At 33.2% G+C, this 20,271-nt stretch overlaps 1 long non-coding RNA gene across 4 annotated transcripts in view; it reads left to right on the top strand.

The window, feature by feature from the left end:
• LOC141375766 (uncharacterized) overlaps positions 1-20,271 on the top strand; it is a 34,318-nt gene that overhangs the window by 5,415 nt on the left and 8,632 nt on the right. Inside the window, exons 3-15 of one of the 4 annotated variants that reach the window (XR_012384525.1) lie at positions 23-79; positions 221-272; positions 2,265-2,319; positions 2,589-2,966; positions 3,628-3,655; positions 4,318-4,368; positions 5,024-5,074; positions 5,434-5,488; positions 6,895-6,949; positions 8,714-8,768; positions 10,709-10,763; positions 11,970-12,354; positions 12,776-12,872. This is a non-coding gene — a long non-coding RNA (uncharacterized lncRNA). Of the gene's footprint in view, positions 1-22; positions 80-220; positions 273-2,264; positions 2,320-2,354; positions 2,967-3,627; positions 3,656-4,317; positions 4,369-5,023; positions 5,075-5,433; positions 5,489-6,894; positions 6,950-8,713; positions 8,769-10,708; positions 10,764-11,969; positions 12,355-12,775; positions 12,873-20,271 lie in introns of those variants that run through there. The other 3 variants (XR_012384524.1, XR_012384523.1, XR_012384526.1) reach the window with 3 other exon arrangements.

Raw genomic sequence — 20,271 nt, 5'->3', positions numbered from 1 at the left:
CAACATACAATTGTAATTTTAGAGTGTGTCATGTGGAGGAGTTGACCTTCTCTCCTGTAACAAACATGAAAAAGCAAAGGTAGGGTATATTGGATTTTATTTTAAAAATTGGCATATTTTGAACCGTATGTAGTATTAAATATAATGTTTAATAATGTCTGTTTAGCACACACTTGAGTTGTTTTAGCTTTATTTTCTGTGTTTTGATTATGTTTTTCAGTCTCCTCATGAGCCATTATCTTTGAATTCTGAACAGAGTGAGCTTCAAAGAGGTTTGTCTATATAATTGTCTTTTAAATGTTGATCTGAAGAGATATTTTCTTATTGTTCCTGTATCTGTGCAGTTATTTTTATATAATAATACATTTAATATGGGTGTAGCGATACATTATTATATTGAGAATCGCAATATAACAATTCAAAGTTTTTTCTTTAGATTAGCCTCTATTCACACGGTGAGTATTATGTGTAACAGGGCTCGAAATTGCGACCATTTTGGTCGCATATGCGCCCGAAAATTAATCGATGCGACCTCATAATATATTTGGGCGCATTAGTGCGACCTGTTTTGATTTTTTTTTTAAAACGTGCTGAATCGCTCTTCCCTGCCGCTATATTGGTTCATATTAGCTGTCAATCACTCAAGGCTATCCACTGTTAGATGACAGGGAGGGAGCTTTTATGTCCACGGGAAATGCAAACGGCTAAAGTGTGAAAACGTAAAGCACACAGGTTTGCAAAGTGCAAACCCCACCTAAAGTTGAGGCGTAGATGAGAGCGATCATGACACGTGGTGAATATTGATCCGCCAGCTGAGATCAATCGAGTACGTGCTTTTCGGAGAAGGTGGTCGAATCTCCATGCGTTGCATTCACTGCGTGTTCAGCGCAAATGTCCGCTAAAAGTCAAATCTAATACTGTATCATCGCCAAAGAAGCTCGCCTTTACTAAAAACTTTACTGAAACTGCGTCTCATAACAAACAGCGGTATTGCGCCGGTGCTCAACCTGCTCATAAATTGGGTCGGCTGACTCGCCTGCTTTTCCACAAACACAGAAAAATGAAGATCAGCTCAGACTGAACATTTAAATTGACACAAACTGAAACCAAAACTTTTAAATAGTGATAGAAGTGAGACTTTATTTACTTTCTTTTGCCTATTCTTTCATGAGATGTATATATTTTTTTTATTTAGTTACTGATGACTGTTTTGCAGCTTTCAGCCTTGAATTTAATATTTTATTATAATCTTTTGTTTGTTTTGCAGCTGAAATATTATTTATTAAACTGACATGCATATATATGCTGTTTAGCAGTACAAAATAAATATTTCTTACTGCAATGCTTCATTTTTGTTTGATGCAAACTATACATTTATTTTTCAGAAAGTAACAGACTTTTTATAGCAGATAACTTGCATTCAAGCACATTCAAGGCAGCATGATAATGACAAATGTAATTCATTGTTACTATTATTGTCATTTTCATCATCATTAATATTCTAGAATTTTAATACATACACATTTTGGAATTATTGCACACAAATATCAATGTCATCTCTAAATTTTTTGTGGTGCTCCTAAATTTTTTCTGGTGCTCCTAAATTTTTGAAGTTGGGAGCACCGGTGCTACCAAGTAAAAAAGTTAATTTCGAGCCCTGTGTAAGATTAAACGTTTACACAGTTGCAGTATAAACTACTGTTGTTAAATGATGAAAATAATGCAAGTTGAAATCTGATGATGACAAATGCCTGGTTATACCAGTGAAAATGATCTATTTGCATGTGGACCATAAGAGAGTGCAAGCATACATCTAACACTCATCTTCAGAATTTTGAATTTGTATTCTGATGTCATCTCTGTCCTGTGCATTAAAGACCAATTTAAAGTTTAACATGCCAGATCTATGCAAAATTGAGCATTTTAACCATTACTAGGCCTACATATTATAATAATATTGTTTTTTACCACATTTGAGAAATAACAAATATTACTAATATTTAAAGCTTTTTTTTTATAGCTTACAATATTGAGATATCAAGAGAAACAATGTCAAGTTTGCTGACCTATCAATAGGCTATTGTTTTAATATCTGTGTGTTTGCTCATGGTTTATGAGGACCAAGTATGTCTACTGAATGTGACTTAGCAGTAGGCTATTGTTTTGGTAAATCTGTTTATTCATGGTTTATGAGGACATGGTTTGTTATGCGAGACTTAAAGCTTTTAATGTTTTCTTCATCTTTCTTTGCTTCTCTCTTTCAGCGCCTCCATGAGCCTGTGGCTTTAACCAACACAAACAGAGCTGTCTTCTACAGAGGTTTGTTAATTATTTTGTCATGCTAATTTGACACTCCTTAAAGGGATAGTTCATCCAAAAAGTGCAATTGTCTCATTATTTGATCCCCCTTTACTTGTCTCAAACCATTATTGGGATATTTCTTCTGTTAAAGACAAAAGAAGATACTTAGAAAAAATATGGAAACCTGTAACCATAGACTTCCATATTATTTGTGTTTTCTGTTGTGGAAGTCAATGATTGCAGGTTTTCTTCTTCCATCAAAATATCTTGTTTTTGTTGTTTAACAGAAGTAATAAACCCTTAAAGGTTTGGAACACTTGAGGGTAAATTAATAGTGAGTAAATATAAATTTTTGTGTGAATCATCCCTTTAAGTGCTAAAATGACAGTTTCATATTTCTACTACATTCAACGTAGCAGTCCTGTGTGTTTAGTCATGGTTTATGAGGACCAAGTATGTCTATTTTATGTGAGTTAGCAGCAAGCTATTGTTATATCAAATATGTGTGTTTACTCATAGTTTATGAGGACATGATTGGTTATGGAAGACTTGAAGCTTTCAGTAAGTGAATGTCATGTTTTCTTCATCTTTCTTTGCTTCTCTCTTTCGGTACCTCCATGAGCCCGTCGCTTGGACAAACACAAACAGAGTTGTTTTCTACAGAGGTTTGTTAATTCTTTTGTCAAGCTATTTTGACACTCCTTAAAGGCATAGTTCACCCAAAAATGAACATTTACTCACTATTAATTTACCCTCAAGTGTTTCAAACCTTTATGGGTTTCTTTTTTTCTGTTTAATAAAACAAATGAGATACTTTGAAAAAAGATGGAAACATGTATCCATTGACTTACATAATAGAAAACACAAATAATATGAAAGTCAATGGTTACAGGTTTCCATCGTTTTTCAAAGTATCTTCTTTTGTGTTTAACAGAAAAAAGAAACCCTTAAAGGTTTGGAACACTTGAGGGTAAATTAATAGTGAGTAAATGTTAATTTTTGTGTGAATCATCCCTTTAAGTGCTAAAATGACAGTTACATATTTCTGCTAAATGCAGTGTAGCAGTCCTGTGTGATTAGTCATGGTTTATGAGGACCAAGTATGTCTATTAGATGTGACTTAGCAGTAGGATATTGTTTTAATAAATCTGTGTGTTTACTCATGGTTTATGAGGACACAGTATGTGTAGGTTTACATGGTGCTAGCAGTAGACTATTATAACATGTGTTTCTTCATGGTTTATGAGGGCATTTTTTGTTATGCGAGACTTCAAACAGTTAGTAAACAAATGTTACATTTTCTTTATCTTTGTTTCTCTCTTTCAGTACCTCTATGAGCTCGTCACTTTGAGAGGTTTGTTAATTATTTTGTCAAACTATTTTGACACTTTTTAAAAGGATAGTTCTCCCAAAAAGTACAATTGTGTCATCATTTGCTCACCCTTTAATTGTCTCAAACCTTTTTGGGGTTATTTATTCTGTTAAAGACAAAAGAAAATACTTACAAATAATATGGGAGTGAATGATTACAGGTTTCCATCTTTTCTTGTTTTCTACCATGAAAGTCAATGATTGCAGATTTTCTTCCACCAAATGTCTTGTTTTTGTTTTTTATCAGAAGAAATAAACACGTAAAGGTTTGGAACCCTTGAGGGTAAATTGTTAGTGAGTAAATGTTCGTTTTTGGGTGAATCATCCCTTTAAGTGCTAAAATAACAGTTTCATATTTCTGCTAAATGCAGTGTAGCAGTCCTGTGTGTTTTGTCATGGTTTATGAGGACCAAGTATGTCTATTGGATGTGACTTAGCAGTAGGATATTGTTTTAATAAATCTGTGTGTTTACTCATGGTTTATGAGGACACTGTATGTAGAATGCAATGTTAGCAGTAGACTATTGTTTTATAACGTGTGTGTTTCTTCATGGTTTATGAGGACATGATTGGTTAAACAAGACTTAAAGCTTTCAGTAAGCGAATCTCATGTTTTCTTCATCTTTCTTTACTTTTCTTTTTCAGCACCTCCATAAGCCAGTCGCTTTGACAAACACAGAGTTGTCTTCTACAGAGGTTTGTTAATTCTTTTGTCAAGCTATTTTGATACTTCTTGAAAGGATAGTTTTACCCAAAAATGAACATTTACTCACTATTAGTTTACCCTCAAGTGTTCCAAACCTTTATGGTTTTCTTTTTTCTGTTTAACAAAACAAATAAGATACTTTGAAATAAGATAGAAACCTGTAACCATTGACTTCCATAGTAGTAAAAAACAAGTAATATAAAAGTCAATGGTTACAGGTTTCCATCGTTTTTCAAAGTATGTTTTGTTTTTAACAAAAGAAATAAACCCTTAAAGGTTTGGAACACTCGAGGGTAAATTAATAGTGAGTAAATGTTAATTTTTAGGTAAACCATCCCTTTAAGTGCTAAAATGACAGTTTCCTATTTCTGCTAAATGCAGGTTAGCAGTCCTGTGTGTTTTGTCATGGTTTATGAGGACCAAGTATGTCTATTAGATGTGACTTAGCAGTAGACTATTGTTTTATTAAATCTGTGTGTTTCTTCATGGTTCATAAGGACACAGTATGTGTAGGTTGACATAGTGCTAGCAGTAGACAATTATAACGTGTGTTTCTTCGTAATTTGTAAGGGCATGATTTGTTATGCGTGACTTAAAGTAATTTAACAATGTTAAAAAAATCTTATCTTTGCTTCTCTTTTTCAGTACCTCCCTGAGCCCGTCACTTTGACCAACACAGAGTTGTTTTCTACAGAGGTTTGTTTATTCTTTTGTCATGTTATTTTGACACTCCTTAAAGGGATAGTTCACCCAACAGTACAATTGTGTCCTCATTTGCCTACCCTTTACTTGTTTCTTTATTTGTTCTGTTAAAGACAAAACAAAATACTTTTAAAAAGATGTAAACCTGTAATTCATAGTAAGTAAATGTTCATTTTTGGGTGAACCATCCCTTTAAGTGCTAAAATGACAGTTTCTTAAATAGACTAAATGCAGTGTAGCAATCCTGTGTGTTTAGTCATGGTTTATGAGGACATGATTGGTTTTGTGAGACTTAAAGCTTTCAGTAAGCGAATGTCATGTTTCCTTCATCTTTCTTTGCTTCTCTCTTTCAGTACCTCCATGACCCAGTCACTTTGTCAAACACAAACAAAGCTGTCTTCTACAGAGGTTAGTTAATTCTTTTGTAATGCTATTTTGACACTCCTTAAAGGGATAGTTCACCCAAACAGTACAATTGTGTCATCATTTGCTCACCCTTTACTTGTTTTAAATCTTTATGGGTTTATTTTTTCTGTTGAACACAAAAGAAGATACTTTGAAAAAAGATGGAAACTTGTAACCATTGACTTCCATATTATTTGTGTTTTCTATTATGGAAGTCATTAGCCCCTTTCACACAGTGATACCGGTAAATATCTGGAAAATTTCCGGAAAGACTTTACCGGTATATTCAAAAAAGCGCTGTTCACACAGGCGAGGACGTTACGGAAATTTTCCGGAAAAGAGCATTCACACATCCATTCCAAAATACCGGTAAATTCTGACAACATTCACCACAAATGAGCTTTAAACGGCTGCGCTTGTATTTGTAAACATTTGACTAAATTACAAACTCTGTGGATGATCAATATTGTGAACAACTTTCGCAGGATCACTTTCGCATGTCGAGATGTTCATAATATGTGCATGTGCAAAGCTTGAAGGTAAACAAACAACGGCTTATCATAAGCATCTCATCGATGATTATTTACACAGTTATCATTAAGAAGAACATATAAACGTGATCTGACTAACTTCTAGCAGCTAAATGTGTCTGGAAAAATATTCAAAGGCTTTTATCCTCACAAACCGCGCGGACGTAAATGCGTCTGACTGTTGTGATTGGCTAAAGCAGACGTCTCACGTCAGCACGTTCTAGACGTGCACGCGCTTATTACGGGAATCTTCCTTTTGCATTCACACAGCGCAGCATTCCGGCACATTGCCGGTAATGTTACAACTTCTCTTTCCGGAAAATAGCCAGAACGAATTTACCGGTATTTTCAAAAAGGACCTGTTCACACATACAACCTTTCCGGAAAATTGCCGGCAATTTTCCGGAAAGGTCTGTATGTGTGAAAGGGGCTATTGATTGCAGGTTTTCTTCTTCCATCATAATATCTTGTTTTTGTTGTTTATCAGAAGAAATAAGCACATAAAAGTTTGGAACACTTGAGGGTAAATTCATAGTGAGTAAATGTTCATTTTTGAGTGAACCATCCCTTTAAATGCTAAAATTACAGTTTCCTTTTTCAGCTAATTGCAATGTAGCGGTCCTGTGTGTTTAGTCATGGTTTATGAAGACACAGTATGTCTATTTAATGTGACTTAGCAGTAGGATGTTGTTTTATGGAAACTGCGTGTTTCTTCATGGTTTATGAGGACACAGTATGTGTAGTTTTACATGGTGCTAGCAGTAGACTATTATAACGTGTGTTTCTTCATGGTTTATGAGGGCATGGTTTGTTGTGCAAAACTTAAAACAGTAAGTAAACGAATGGTAAATTTTCTTTATCTTTGCTTCTCTCTTTCAGTACCTTCATGAGTCCGTCACTTTGACAAACACAAACAGAGTTGTCTTCTACAGAGGTTTGTTAATTCTTTTGTAATGCTATTTTGACACTCCCTAAATGGATAGTTCACCCAAACGGTACAAATGTGTCATTATTTGCTTACATTTTACTTGTTTCAAACCATTTTGGGTTATTTCTTCTGTTAAAGACAAAAGAAAGTACTTTAAAAAAAGATGTAAACCTGTAACCATAGACTTCCATAGTAGAAAACACAAATAATATGAAAGTCAATATTCATTGGTTTTCAAAGTATCTTTTGTGTTTAATAGAAGAAATAAGCCCATAAAGGTTTGGAACACGTGAGGGTAAATTAATAGAGTAAATGTTAATTTTTGGATGAACTACCCCTTTAAGTGCTAAAATAACAGTTTCCTATCACTGCTAAATGCAGTGTAGCAGTCCTGCGTGTTTAGTCATGGTTTATAAGGACCAAGTATGTCTATTGAATGTGACTTAGCAGTAGACTATTGTTTTATTAAATCTGTGTATTTCTTCAGGGTTCATGAGGACATGATTGGTTATGCGAGCCTTAAAGCTTTCAGTAGTTTTCTTCATCTTTCTTTGCTTCTCGCTTTTAGTACCTATATGAGCCTGTCACTTTGACAAACACAAAGACTTGTCTTCTACAGAGGTTTTTGTAATTGTTTTGTCAAGCTATTTTGGTACTTTAAACCAATCATGTCCTCATAAACCATGAAGAAGCACACATTATAAAACAACAGTCTTCTGTTAACATTGTAAAACTACACATACTGTGTCCTCATAAACCATGAAGAAACACAGATTTAATAAAAAAAACATTGTACTGCTAAGTCACATCCTATAGTCATACTTGGTCCTCATAAACCATGACTAAACACACAGGACTGCTACACTGCATTTAGCAGAAATAGGAAACTGTAATTTTAGCACTTAAAGGGATGATTCACCCAAAAATTAACATTTACTCACCATTAATTTACCCTCAAGTGTTCCAAACCTTTATGGGTTTCTTTTTTTCTGTTTGACAAAACAAATAAGATACTTTGAAAAAAGATGGATACCTCTAACCATTGACTTTCATATTATTTTTGATTTCTATTATGGAAGTCATTGATTGCAGGTTTTCTTCTTCTGTCAAAATATCTAGTTTGTTTGTAGGTTTGGAACACTTGAGGGTAAATTAATAGTGAGTAAATGTTCATTTTTGGGTGATCAATCTCTCTGAGTGTTAAAATGACAGTTTCCTATTTTTACTAAATGCAATTTAGCAGTCCTGTGTGTTTAGTCAGGGTTTATGAGGACCAAGTATGTCTATTGGATGTGAGTTAGCAACAGGCTATTGTTTTATTAAATCTGTGTGTTTACTCATGGTTTATGAGGACACAGTATGTGTAAGTTTACATAGTGCTAGCAGTTGACTTATAACTTGTTTCTTCATGGTTTATAAGGGCATGGTTTGTTATGCGTGACTTAAAAAGTCCCTTCAAGTGCTAAAATTACAGTTTCCTATTTCTGCTAAATGCAGTGTAGCAGTCCTGTGTGTTTAGTCATGGTTTACGAGGACCAAGTATGTCTATTGAATGTGACTTAGCAGTAGACTATTGTTTTATTAAATCTGTGTGTTTCTTCATGGTTCATGAGGACACAGTATGTGTAGGTTTACAATGTTACCAGTAGACTTATTTCATAACGTTTGTTTCTTCATGGTTTATGAGGACATGATTGGTTTTGTGAGACTTAAAGCTTTCAGTAAGCGAATGTCATGTTTTCTTCATCTTTCTTTACTTCTCTCCTTCAGCACCTCCATAAGCCAGTCGCTTTGTCAAACACAAACAGAGTTGTCTTCTACAGAGGTTTGTTAATTATTTTGTCAAGCTATTTTGACGCTCCTTAAAGGGCTAGTTCACCCAAAAGTACAATTGTGTCATCATTTGCTCACCATTTGCTTGTTTTAAAATTTTATGGGTTTATTTTTTCTGTTAAACACAAAAGAAGATACTTTGAAATAAGGTGGAAACCTGTAACCATTGACTTCCATATTTTTTGTGTTTTCTATTGTGGAAGTCAATGATTGCAGGTTTTCTTCTTCAATCAAAATATCTTGTTTTGTTTTTTATCAGAAGAAATAAACCCTTAAAGGTTTGGAACACTTGAGGGTAAATTCATAGTAAGGAAATGTTCATTTTTGGGTGAACCATCACTTTAAGTGCTAAAATGACAGTTTCCTATTTTTACTAAATGCAGGTTAGCAGTCCTTTGAGTTTAGTCATGGTTTATGAGGACCAAGTATGTCTATTGGATGTGACTTACCAGCAGGCTATTGTTTTATTAAATCTGTGTGTTTCTTCATGGTTTATAAGGACATGATTGGTTTGCGAGACATAAAGCTTTCATTAAGCCAATGACATGTCTTCTCAGGGCTCGAAATTAACTTTTTTACTTGGTAGCACCGGTGCTCCCAACTTCAAATATTTAGGAGCACCAAAAAATTTTTAGGAGCACCAGAAAAAATTTAGGAGCACCCACCAAAAATGAATGAGCACCGCTGCAAATTGTTTTTTAAGGGATTTATTGTATTTTAAAACAACATTAATAGGACTAACAAAAACCAGAAACAACTATCTAACTAATGCTGCGAAGACATTGATATTTGTGTGCAATAATTCCAAAATGAATGTCTAATAATTAGGCCATAGAATATTAATGATGATGAAAATGACAATAATAGTAACAATGAATTCCATTTCTCATTATGATACTGCCTTGAATGTGCATGAATGTAGGTTATCTGCTATTAAAAGTCTGTTACTTTATGAAAAATAATTGTATAGTTTGCATCAAACAAAAATGAAGCATTGCAGTAAGAAATATTAATTTTGTACTGCTGTTTTTATATGCATGTCAATTTAATAAATAATATTTCTGCTACAAAACAAACAAAAGATTATAATAAATCATTCAATTCAATGATGAAAGCTGCAAAGCAGTCATCAGTAAATAAATAAAAAAATAATATATACCTTAAAAAAGAATAGACAAAAGAAAGAAAGTAAAGTCTCGCTTCTATCACTCTTTTAAAGTTTTGGTTTCAGTTTGTGTCAATTTAAAGGTTCAGTCTGAGATGATCTTCATTTTTCTGTGTTTGTGGAAAAGCAGGCGAGTCAGCCGACCCAATTAATAAGTAGGCAGCGCAAGATTCTTGCGCTAACCATCGGCGCAAATCCGGTCTTTGTTATGAGCCGCAGTTTCAGTGTAAACTTAGTAAAGGCGAGCTTCTTTGGCGATGATATGTACAGTATTAGATTTGACTTTCAGCGGACATTTGCGCTGAACACGCAGTGAAAGCGACGCATGGAGATTCGGGCACCTTCTCCAAGAAGCGCGTACTCGATTGATCACAGCTGGCGGATCATTATTCACCACGTGACGTGTCATGATCGCTTTCATCTGCGCCTCAACTTAGGTGGGGTTTTCAAACTTGTGAGCTTTAAGTTTTTACTCTTCAGCCGTTTGCATTTCCTGTGGTCATAAAAGCTCCTTCCCTGTCATCTGACAGCGCAATACCTTGAGTGAATGACAGCTAATATGAACCAATATAGAGGCAGGGAAGAGCGATTCAGCATGTTTTTAGAAAAAACCAAAACAGGTCGCACTACAACCATTATCTGCAGTCGCACTAATGCGCCCAAATATATTATGAGGTCGCATAGATTAATTTTCGGGCGCATATGCGACCAAAATGGTCGCAATTTCGAGCCCTGCTTCTTAATCTTTCTGTGCTTCTTTCTTTCAGTATCTCAATGAGCTCGTCACTTTGACAAACACAAACAGAGCTGTCTTCTACAGAGGTTTGTTAATTTTTTGTCAAGCTATTTTGACAGTCGTTAAAGGGATAGTTTACCCAAAAATGACAATTGTTTCATCATTTGCTCATCCTTTACTTGTTCTAAACCTTATGGGTTTAATTCTTCTGTTAAAGACAAAAGAAAATACTTTTAAAAAAAAAGATGGAAACCTGTAACCATAGATTTCCATAATAGAAAATACCAATAATATGAAAGTCAATGGTTACAGGTTTTCATCAGTTTTCAAAGTATCTTTTGTGTTTAACAGAAGAAATAAACCCATAAAAGTTTGGAACACTTGAGGGTAAATTAATAGTAAGTAAATGTTAATTTTTGGGTGAACCATCACTTTAAGTGCAAAATTGACAGTTTCCTATTTTTACTAAATGCAGGTTAGCAGTCCTGTATGTTTAGTCATGGTTTATGAGAACTAAGTATGTCTATTGGATGTGACTTAGCAGTAGGTTGTTGTTTTATTAAATCTGTGTGTTTCTTCATGGTATATGAGGACACAGTATGTGTAGGTTTACAATGGTTTACATAGTGCTAGCAGTAGACTATTATAACATGTTTCTTCATGGTTTATGAGGGCAGAGTAAAGGAGTACACCCAAAAACGACAATTGTGTCATCATTTGCTCACCCTTTACTTGTTTTAAATCTTTATGGGTTTATTTTTCTGTTAAACACAAAAGAAGATGGAAACCTGTAACCATTGACTTTCATATTTTTTGTGTTTTCTATTATGAAAGTCAATGATTGCAGGTTTTCTTCTTCCATCAAAATATCTTGTTTTTGTTGTTTATCAGAAGAAATAAACCCTTAAAGGGTTGGAATGCTTTGGGGTATATTAATAGCAAGTACATTTTCATTTTTGGATGAACCATCCTTTTAAGTGCTAAAGTAACAGTTTCCTATTTCTGCTAAATGCAGGTTAGCAGTCCTGTGTGTTTATTCATGGTTTATGAGGACCAAGTATGTCTATTGGATGTGACTTAGCAGTAGACTATTGTTTTATTAAATCTGTGTGTTTCTTCATGGTTCATGAGGACACAGTATGTGTAGGTTTACAATGTTACCAGTAGACTGTTATTTTATAACGTGTGTGTTTCTTCATGGTTTATGAGGACATGATTGGTTTTGCAAGACTTAAAGCTTTCAGTAAGTGAATTTCATGTTTTCTTCATCTTTCTTTACTTCTCTCTTTCAGCACCTCTATAAGTCAGTCACTTTGACAAACACAAACAGAGCTGTCTTCTACAGAGGTTTGTTAATTCTTTTGTAATGCTATTTTGACACTCCTTAAAAGGATAGTTCACCCAAAAATGACAATTTTGTCATCATTTGCTCATCCTTCACTTCCTTCAATCTGTGTTTCTTCATGGTTTATGAGGACACAGTATGTGTAGGTTTACATGGTGCTAGCAGTAGACTATTATAACATGTGTTTCTTCATGGTTTATGAGGGCATGGTTTGTTATGCGAGACTTTAAAAGTAAGTAAACGAATGTTGAATTTTCTTTATCTTTGCTTTTCTGTTTCAGTACCTCCATGAGCCAGTCGCTTTGACCAACACAGAGTTGTTTTTTACAGAGGTTTGTTAATTCTTTTGTCAAGAATTAACAAACCTCTGTAGAAAACAACTCTGTGACTGGCTCATACCCAAAAATGACAAATGTGTCATCATTTGCACACCCTTTATGGGTTTATTTTTTCTGTTAAACACAAAAGAAGATGGAAGATGAAAACCTGTACTCATTGACTTCCATATTTTTGGTGTTTTTATTTTGGAAGTCAATGATTGCAGGTTTTCTTCTTCCATCAAAATACCTTGTTTTTCGTTTAACAGAAAAAATAAACTTGTAAAGTAGAAAAGTCCAATAGTAGGAAAAATAATAACATGGAAGTCAATGAGTGCACGTTTTAATTTATTAAGAAAATAAACTAATAATAATTAAAATAATTAAATAATTTAAATAAGTGAATAATAATGTCTCTCTCACTTTTTCCCTTCAGGAAATAACAGGTGAATCTTGACAGAAATCCAGGAAGCCAGACAGTGATGGTGGTGATGTTAAGAATTTCTGTCAATAACAATGCAGGAAGAAACTAAGTAACTAAAATTACTTTAAAAATAATGTGCATTTTAGGCCTTTTTTATTTTAAGCAAATTTTAAGCATGATCTAAAGGGTTGAGTTTATTTTCTCAATGAGTTATAGGTGTATTTTGAGAATAAACCAATCAGAGTCTCATCTCCCATTCCCTTTAATAGCCTTGCATCGTGCCATAAGCGCATTTGCTATTTACATGACGTAAAGTAAGTTTAAGTGGAAAAACTGAGCATTTCACAAGCAAACAGTTAACAGTTATTTTTAACAGAAAACTGTTAAACAGAGCATCTACCGCGCGAGAATGAGAGATAAATGATCTACTTTCACTTTCGCTCTTGGTGGATAGGAAAATCTTTACGCACAGACATCAGTTAGCCTAATAATAATAATTAGTTGCGTTTGTTAAGCGCAAGTATTTGTTTCAAAACTATTTCTAAATGCAGTTCTAATTTTCAGCAAATGAATAAATGAACAATAATAACTAAGTGTTGTCATAAACCTGAGTTATATCCTAAAAAACATGTTGCCCGCATATGGTCTAAAACCTGCAGGTGGGCAAATCTAAGCTTTTTTTTAATAAAACAAATATAAATATGGATATAATAATTAATACTGCTAATAATAACATACAAAAGCAAATTGTTATGAATAAAAACTATTGCGTCGTAGAGTGATAAACAGTGTTTGTTATTTTAAAGTGATAGGACTAAGATGGTCAATAAATAAGCTTTTTATTTACCTATTAATTCACAGTTTTAATTTACATTTTGTTGATTATATTTTACTCTTACTTTTACCTATTAAAAATCTTATTTTTTTCTTATTATTACTCTTATTTTACTTTTATTATATTTATATTTTACTATTATGTTATTTTGTCTCAATTACTGTACATTAATAGCAAATTAATATTTAAGTAGGCCTAATTATTTATTTAAAAACATTACCAGCGAAATACTGAGAAACGGTCTGGCGCTATTTTTATATACAGGCCTATCATAATTTTAAAGAAAGCTGCAAGGTGTGCTACATTATTTTAAATTATTTTTTCTGTCTGTTACTTGAAGTTCAGTGCGTGTGCCTGTGCGCTGAGAGACAAGGCAATATTGACAAAATATTGAATTTTGTTTTTTATATTGCATTGCATTAATTTGCAGAGATGTTTTATAGTTTATACAGGCCTAAAATAAACGCTTTGGTACAGAGTTATTATTTTAAAACAAACCTGTGTTTGTAATGATAGATGTAGGTGTCACAAAATACTTTTTAAATCAGTGTTTTTATTAATATGATTATTATTTATTGTGGACAACACTTAATAAATACTGAAATGTCCTTAATACACACCTTATTTTTTTATCAATTACAGTGCTTCCCGCTAGGGCTGCTCTATTATGGGAAAAATCATAATCACGATTTTTTTGGTCATTATTTTAATCACAATTATTCAAAATGATTATCAGTTCAAGTCAAAATTATTAGGGCTCCTGTGAAATTATTATTATTATTTTTTATAAATATTTCCCAAATGATGTTTAACAGATTCAGGAATTTTTCACAGTATTTCCTATAATATTTTTTCCTTTGGAGGAAGTCTTATTTGTTTTATTTCAGCTAAAATAAAAGCAGGTTTAAATATTTTGAAATCTATTTTATGGTCAATATTAATAGCTCCCTTAAGCAAAATAGTTTTTGATGGTCAGCAGAAGAAATTACTGGTATACAATGACTTGCCCAATTATCCTAATTAAGCCTTTGAATCGTACTTTAATCTGAATGCTTGTATTTTGAAAAATATCTAGTAAAATATGTGCTGTCATCATAACAAAGATGAATGAAATCAGTTATAAAAAATTAGTTATTAAAACTATTATGTTTAGAAATGGGTTAAAAAAAATCTTCTTTCCATTAATCAGAAATTGGGGGGGGAAAGTAGGGCTAATAATTTAGATTTCAACTGTATTCATTTATTTTCCTCCCTGCAAAGGAAAGGGAAATATGTACAATAGAATAAAAATATGAAACAAACTGTGCTTTAAGCATCTTCACTGTAAAAAAAAAAAAACTTTGATTATAGCTACTAAAGTCCTTCAGACAAGAACAGTGAGGGATTGTCTTCTTTTGTTGTTTGATTAATGGTAAAAACAGTCGGCAGCAGGAATATCACGCACTTTCACTTTAAGAGCAGTACGGTTCTGATTTATGGTTTCTCTTTCACATGTCTTTTGATTCTCAACTAGTTTGTTTATTACTTAAATGAGAGTTAATATGAATAATCACTGAACATCGCGTTTTGATACCTATTTGACTATTAAAATGCTCACATTAAGATAACTTTAGATGTGTGTGCTTTGCTCTGAGCACACAGTGTGCGAATATGTGTGTGCCGCATACACAAACCATGCGGTCTCATTCATGCTTTTAAAACATGAATGATTCGAATGTACATCAATGAATGATGCACATGCCGTGCTGCAAAATTACAATGCATGCTTTTAGTAATATTCACGTGAAACTGAGCTTTGCAGAGCAACAAATGTGTACAACTGAAAAGAGGACGATATATGATGCAACAATCGTTTTATCTCGATTAATGATTTTCATATTCGTTTGAAGCCATAATCAAAATCGAATTTTCGATTAATTGCATAGCCCTACTTCCCGTATGTTTATAATATACTTGCGAGGGTAGCAGGCCCGGCGCCAGGATATCATAACTGAGGAGGCATTTTAATCCCATGACTAATTTTGGTCCCTCTTGTTCCTTTCATTTAGGCTATTTATTCACATTAATTATTACTTTGCATTACTGCCTAAGTTACTGACTCAAGGCAGTAATATACTTTTTTATAGTAATAATGATATGCAGTTTTGCTATTATTGATTTTATACCATTTATCAACGCAGACAGATCATGGTTCATTGCCAAACGAGTGCTTTATATCAAATTTTATTATCCTTATATGGGCCTATAATAGGCCTATAAAGGTTTAAAGTTTTAGGTAAAGACGTCAAACTATGCCCATACATGCAAGCCAATCCACGGTTAGACTATTCTATAACCGGTAAATAAATATAGTAAAATCAGCATTACTGAATCACGCTTCACAAAACCTTAACCAACCAAAATCAGTGTTAGGAAAAAGTTAAATGTTACAATCAAATGTCATTAAAAAAAATTTATTAAGTTACATTTTAAGGCATTAGTACGGAGACTCGGAAGGGACGTGATGGTGAAGAAAAAAATTGGGTGGAAGAAAAAAAAACTGAGTGGGAGAAAAAAAAAGGATGGTAGAAAAAAAAACAGTGATAGGAATATATATATATATATATTTTTAAGTTTTTGTTCCCTCACAAAGATGTTTTGCGTTATCCACACTTCCTGTTCACTTCATACCTGTCAACCCTCCTGTATTTTACCATTCTATCCCTCTATCATACTATTGTTAAGTATTTTCCCATATTTCTCATATATTTTTATTTTTGAAAGCATTCTGAAACAAATATAAAAATGTCTGCATTTACTTTCTTTCCATTAAAAGCTGTGGGTTGATCATCGCCCTTCATATGCAACCTCTGAATCAGGGAATGATAAACTGATCCCAGATCAACTTCTGTACATGCCATTTAAAGAGGAGCTAAAGTGCAGGATTCAGATCTGTGTTTAAACAGACAAATATACTTAACAATATGTAAACATGTTCGTCCTGTGTGTTTTATTTTAAACACAACTCATTTTCTCTTAAATGAGCACAAACAGTTACTTAAGTAATGGAATACTTTCATTATAGATCTGTGCATTCTTAAATTGACACCTCTGATATGAAATAAAAGAAAATGAGAGATTCATTTGCTGCTCATCACTTGTTTGATAACAGAGGTGTCGCTTTAAATGGTGTGTATAGAAGCTGATCTGGGATCAGTTTATCATACCTAGCACATCCGTATACATGCATTCGCTAATTCACAGGTTGCATATGAAGAGCGATGATCGACCCACAGCTTTAATGGAAAGAAAGAGAAATATGGGAGAATCACAGCAAAAACGGAAGGCTTGGGAGAATCCTGGTAAAACAGGAGGGTTGACATGTATGAAGTGAACAGGAAGTGTTTGTGGAAAAACAGTTTTGCGAGAACGCAAAACATCTGCGAGGGAACGCAAAAACTTCCAAAAGAGGATTTTTAAATAAAAATATAGTCAAGGTAAAATGTTCAAAAACTAGGTCTGAGTCACTCCTTTTCTTCCGCCGTCTCATTAACACACCTTTATTAAATTACAATAATTAACAAATTGCACAAACAAACAGTAATATTTAAGAGTAAACTAATGAGCTATTTAAAAGTACACTTTAAAGAAAACCACATTTATAAGAGAGACTGTGCCTTAAAGCATATACTGCTCTGTCACACTGCTTTTATTTATTATTTTAGGTTTGTTTATGAATGAATTATTTAAGTTAAATATTTCATGTATGTGGTTTAATATTTAATTGGTCATTAAATCAAATGAAGAAGCTAGCTACTTTATTTTTTGACACTTCAACCGATCAATAAACAAAGAAATGAACAACCACAGATTATTTTATTCTCTCTGTAAAGTATTTAGATACTTAGACTATACTAAATAATAAGACTATTCTATATAGTTTTTAACATTGTTTGGGCTCAGTTGGGATTATTTGTTAATGAACTGCCACTCATCTTTCCATTAAACATTTTGATATTAAAATTATGTTTTAACTTTATGTCTCCAAGATTGCATTGTAATTTTCTAAGTTAAACTAAACTAGTTAAACTAGACAATTAAAATATGCTGTAAAAAAGTTTAGGTTGATAACTATTTTATTTTGGCTGGAAATGATTTACTGCTGGTTTTATCTGACCAGAGAACAACACAATGTTGGAATTGACGTAGTAGCATTGTGTAAAGTGCGATATGAGACAGCATATTTAATCCTTGCACTATTTTAAGTGAATGCATATGTATTCCACCGACTCCAAAATTAGGAGTTAAGAGTCTCATCCAAAAAACCCAGAACCGAACATCCCTAATCGACGCCCCATTGATGTTTCTTTGAACATCAGGTGCCATTATTAACTGTTTATCAAGTTAAATTTCAAACTGAACCTATAACTGTTTTTGATTAATTCAAAGTATAGCCCAGACTATTTTTTTCCTTTTCAAAAGCAGAAGCAGTATAGCCTAAACAGGACAGTTTTACAAATGTACAGATAAGCATTTTTATAACTGAACATCACAAAAGGCCTACAAGAATTTTCAGTCCATTTTTATATACAGGCCTATTATAATTTTAAAGAAAACTGCTAGGTGGGCTATATTATTTTAAATCTAGCCTATATTATTTTTATTAATTTCCTCTGTATCTGTCACTTGCGATTCAATGCACACGTGCTGAGCGAGACGAGAAATAAGGCAATATTGACCATTTTTTATAGGCCACTATAGTATATAATAGTTTGTTTTTACATATAGTATTGCATTAATTTGCATTGACGTTTTGTAGTTTGTAGAGGCCTAAAATGAATGCCTCGATTTGGAGTTATTTAAAACATAATCCTGCGTTTTTAACATTCTTTAAACCAATGTTTTTTATTATTATTATTTAATGTGAATAACTTTTAATTAAAAATTGTAATGTATTTATTACACCACCTTATTGGGAAAAAAAAACGATCAATTACAGTGCTTCCCGCAGGTTTGAAATATAGGACTTGCAGCATTGAAACACCATTTACCCACATCACATAGTTAACTATGCGACTGACAAAACTTAATTGCATTTTTAATAATAATTGTATTTATTATGACACTTTTTCTTTTAATGGGTTAAAGTAAAAAAAAAAAAAAAAGAATGTTACAAAAGAAAGAAATGCTTTATGCTATTTAGGAGCAATGTGCAGCCACTGACAGGTAAAATTCGCTTTTCTCTCACAAGTTAAAAAAGCAAATTAGGCTTGCCACGATAGACGGTGTTGACGGTGATACCGGTTTTAAGACGCAACACCGGTGACATCACGTTTTTACCGTGACACCGTCCTCACATTTGTTTTTTCTAAGTATTCGTTTTATTTATTTATTTTTTTATTAAATATTTATTTTAATTAAATGGAAAATAGAATTCGTAATAATTTACTTAAGGCCAGAGCATGCTTTATAATTAAAATCTGAACATAGTAATGCGTCATATTTCATTTATCACGTGAGAATAAATATGCAAGGCATACTCTCATTTTAAAAATCACGCGACCATCATCTCACAGTGTTTAATAATAAATATCTTATTTTTATTATAACAAGAATGATGTAGCAATGCCGCGCCATCGACAAGCCAACTGCAGAGAAACAAAGCAATCATCACGGCAACTGAAGTGAGCACTTTTTCCGAAGTTCAGCTCTTCTTTTTTGCACTTTATGCATTTCATGTAAAAAAATAAAAGATGAATATGCCTACAAGAATGTAACCTGTGTGCGCGCGTCTTTTATCACTGAGGCCGCTGTCTTTAAAAACCGAAAGTTGCTTCATCTGTCTGGAAATATTTCGGCTTTTAATAAATGAAAAGTTAATTTAGGTGAGCCAATATTAAAAATTGCTATAAAGTAACTGTGAAGTGCGGCAACACATCGAATCTGAGGTCTGATCTCATCTCTCTCTCGCTATCATTCAGACATCGAAACGCCACACAGGTCAAGTCGCAAAACTGAGGCTGGTACCAGCTGACAGGTAGAACAGCTGAAGCCTTTGCGAAATCTTTCAAAATACAGCGCTGAAATTAACAGGCACAAATATCTTTGAGCCAGAAAGTCACGCCTTATCTGTCAAAACGCAATTCGAGCCAATAGGAGTTGTGTAGCCTATTAATTATATTAATTCTAATAAAATGAAAACCAAATTAAACTATTCATTGCATTTTTCGATTGATAAAAATATACGTAAACGAAAAAAAATCAAACGGTGGCTAGTTTGTATTAATGTGTCTTAAAATTAATAAAAATATGCTCAGCCTATTTAAGCTTCACGGTTATATGCTGCGAAGCATGTTACTGAACTACAATATCTCCGAGGGAGACTATATAACTCGATAGACAACATTACCTTGAGGGATTTTAAAAACAAAAGGTGTTTTAAAAAAGGAACAACACGCCAATCGGCAACAAATAAAACATCTTGCCAGGGTATGCTGTGTGTAATCCGCCACTGACAGTGACATAAGACACCTGCGCCTGTCAACTGTGCTTGTAAGAGAGCTCAAAGCTTGTATGGATATAACCAAAAAAAGCAAGATCATATAGTTATAAATATTCCATAACAATACTTATCGAAATATTTATACATTTACATGTTGATTATTTTTTTAGCCTGTTAAATAAAATTACTTTT

The sequence above is a fragment of the Danio rerio genome, chromosome 8, assembly GCF_049306965.1.
Source record: "Danio rerio strain Tuebingen ecotype United States chromosome 8, GRCz12tu, whole genome shotgun sequence".
Taxonomy (NCBI): Eukaryota; Metazoa; Chordata; class Actinopteri; order Cypriniformes; family Danionidae; genus Danio; species Danio rerio.
Note: the sequence above shows the minus strand (reverse complement) of the source record. Positions and strands in the feature narration are given on the sequence as shown.